The sequence below is a fragment of the Tupaia chinensis genome, unplaced genomic scaffold, assembly GCF_000334495.1.
Source record: "Tupaia chinensis unplaced genomic scaffold, TupChi_1.0 Scaffold000708_1, whole genome shotgun sequence".
In the NCBI taxonomy this organism is placed as follows: domain Eukaryota; kingdom Metazoa; phylum Chordata; class Mammalia; order Scandentia; family Tupaiidae; genus Tupaia; species Tupaia belangeri.
This window is the reverse complement of record NW_006160231.1, coordinates 152,875-156,144: the sequence shown is the minus strand read 5'-3', so window position 1 is coordinate 156,144 and position 3,270 is coordinate 152,875.

The window sequence follows — 3,270 nt, the reverse complement described above, 5'->3', positions numbered from 1 at the left end:
CTCGGGGACGGCAAAGCCCCGTCTGTGAGTCCTGGCACACAGGCTGTTTTCCTCAGGGGAGAACTTAATGCCTTTTTACTGAGTGCCAGGCACCGCGCCAGCTCTGGGGGTTTATCAGGGAAGGGAGGGGTCCCGCTCCCTGCCCCGACGCTTACTCCCAGTGGCAGAGCCTACGGTGACTGGAGGGCCTGACCCTGAACCCGGGCAGAAGGTCCTGCCAGGGCTTCTGTGCTCACGTAGAAAATCATCTGTTCGTACTGGCTGGCGGCCACGGTCCTCTTCGCTGCTCTGTTATGGATACCCAGAAGGAGCCACTCCCCCTCGGTCCCGATGAGGTTCCGGGATGTGTCCGAGAGCTCCTGCACCCCCTTCTCCATGCCCAGGACCAAGCTCTCCACTGCAAAGGGCACGCAGACAGCTCAGCCTCCCGACGCCCCCCGCACCCCAGGGCAGACCGTGGGCTTCCTCGGCACGGAGCTTCCAGCCAGATTCCCTCACCGTCCCCAGCGTCTGTCCCCTCGGCCTGAGAACCCTTCTCTCCTCTCCGCAGTCCACGCTACCGAGCCTCACCCACCCGTGTAGAGGAAGGAGCCGAAGGTGAGCGTGCAGTTCTGCTCGTCGAAAGGGAAGTAGAAGATGTCCAGGCTGCAGACGCTCACCACCCGCATGGGCTTGTCGTACCTGATGCGCCCATCACTGTGGACGTAGGCCATGAGGTTTTGGGGGGTCCTGTCCACATCCATGCTGTGTGCGAGAAGGGCGGAGCGTGTACTGCGGCTTCCCATCAGCCTCGGCCGCTCTCTCTGGGCTCCCCCAGTTCCCGGGTGCAGACCCACCCGCCAGGCTGCTCCATCCCTGGGCCTGCGAGTGTGCAAGCCAGCAAGTGTGCAAGCCAGCGAGCCGCCCACTCCGCCACCTGTACTCTAAGCTCATGCCCTTCTTGGAGAGGTGGCTTCCTTCCTGCTTTCCCTGGTCCCCGATACTCACAACTCCTCGATGAAAATATCTGGGAGCCAAAGCTGCTGAGTTGTGACACTGAGCTTCTTGATGCCCCCGCACTCGGCGGGGTTCCACCGGATGAAGGGATGGTGCCAGATCTGGAGGAGACCGTGGCCCAGTGTGGGTAAGCAGGCGGCAGGGACTCGGTCCTGCTGGTCCCCTGCACTTCGTGTGCCCTTCTTTACTCCTTCTCCACCCTCTGCCTCTCTGGTGACCACGGCTGTCACCATGCCACTAGCAAAGTCTTCCCTGCTTCTACTTTCCCTTGAGCTGGGCTCTGCGTGGGCAGGGACAGAGCCACTTCATACTGGCCTCCATGGCTTCCTTAACGCAGCCCCCCCACCCCAGCCCAGTCTCCGGCTTCCTAAACTAGCACATAAACAGGAAGATTTTGTTTTCATTGTCCATCGGATCCGACTGCCTGAACTTGTCAAATTCGTGGGTGTTCTCAGCTTTATCTACTGTAATACGCAAAGCTGAATCCTGGAGTGGAAAGAGATACGGAATAACGGGAAGCCGCTCTGTCTTACCACGTTTAGCCACAGGAACGACGTCATCAGCTGCAGCTGTGCATCCTGGAAGGACAGTTCCCGCCAGAATCACCGACTGCGGGAAGGACAGCCCAGCGCCACCGCCCCTGCCCAGGCGGGGCTGCTCCATCATCCATGCAGTGGTCACACGGCCCAGAGGGGCCGGCAGCTGGAGTGCAGGGGCAGGCTGTGCAGTCTGAGCCCCGGACCTGGTGGCTTCAGAACACACCAGGCATGTGTGTGTGTCCGAAATTCTCAGAGATGAATAAAGGAGATGGGATCGCAGTGTGGCCATCCCTCCCAGGGAGTGATTTCTCACTTTACCTCTCTCTGTCTCACTCTGGCAAGTGCACGTGCCCTCTAGCAAACACAACAATATAATAACAGGGACCAGTGGTTGGCGTAATGGCTATGTTGCTGGACTCCCATGTAGTCGACTGTGGTTCGAGTCCTGGACCTGGTGGCTTAAACTCATGCCAGGCACATGTGCATGCGTGCCCAAGATCCTGAAAGGAGAATGGAGGAGAAGGGATTGCAGCGTGGCCATCCCTCCTGGGGGGTGATTTTTCGCTTTCTGTCTCCCTGGCTCGCTCTGTCTTTCTGGCAAGCGCACACACCCTACAGCAAAACCTTCTCCAAAATAGTAATAATACTATTAAAGACAACCCAGGGTAGGCAGGAAAGGTCAGTGGGAGAGACCACTGCGAATATATTTCTTGTGGGGTATTCCAAAAAGGTCACCTGCAGCGAGGGCCTTGCATTTCTCCACTTCACAGAATGAGCGTCTAATCCTTCAAAACTTTTTTCATGGGACCAGCAGTTAGCGTAATCGCTATGTCGCTGAACTCCCATGTAGTCGACCACGGTTGGAGTCCCAGACCCGGTGGCTTAAAACTCACGCCAGGTGCGTGTGCATGCATGCTCAAGATCTCGAGAAGAGAATGGAGGAGAAGGGATTGCAGCGTGGCCATCCCTCCTGGGGGGTGATTTCTCGCTTTCTGTCTCTCTGTCTTTCTGGTGAGCGCACATGCCCTATAGCAAAAACTTCTCCAAAAAAACCAAACAAACAAAAAACCCCACTTTTCATAAATTTTTCAAAAAGAAGTATTTTATTGAACTTTATTATTATTATTATTTTATCTGACCAGGGAGAGACAGAGAGAGAGAAAGTGAGAAAGCAAGTCACCAGGTCCAAGACTTGAACCATGGTTGGCCATGTGGGAGTCCAGCACCTTAACCGCCACACCACCTGCCGGCTCCAGTTTTCCAGTTTCATTGTGATGAGATACATATAACATAAAGTTCATTATCAGTTATTTTCCGTGTGCAGCTGAGTGCCATGAAGTATGGGATGTAACATTGGGCTCCAGACTTGTCCTAACATTAGGCTGGCCATCTTCGTGGTTTTTGGACTCTGATTTCTGGGTGTCTGACTTTAGTTTTCCTGGGATAGCACTCCCTTCAGAACTTCTTGGAGATCTGGTCTGGTGTTGGTAAATTCTTTCAGGTTTTGTCTATCTGAGAATGTTCTTATCTTTTCTTCCTATATGAAGGATAATCTCTCCAGGTACAGTATTCTTGGTTGAAATTGCTTTTCCCTTAACACTTTGAATATATTTTCCCATTCTTTCTTTGCTCACATTGTTTCCAGTGAGAGGTCCACTGTGAGTCTGATGGGATATCTTTTTTTTTTTGGAGAGATTTTTCTTATAGGGCTTGTGGGCTCGCCACCCAGAGAGAG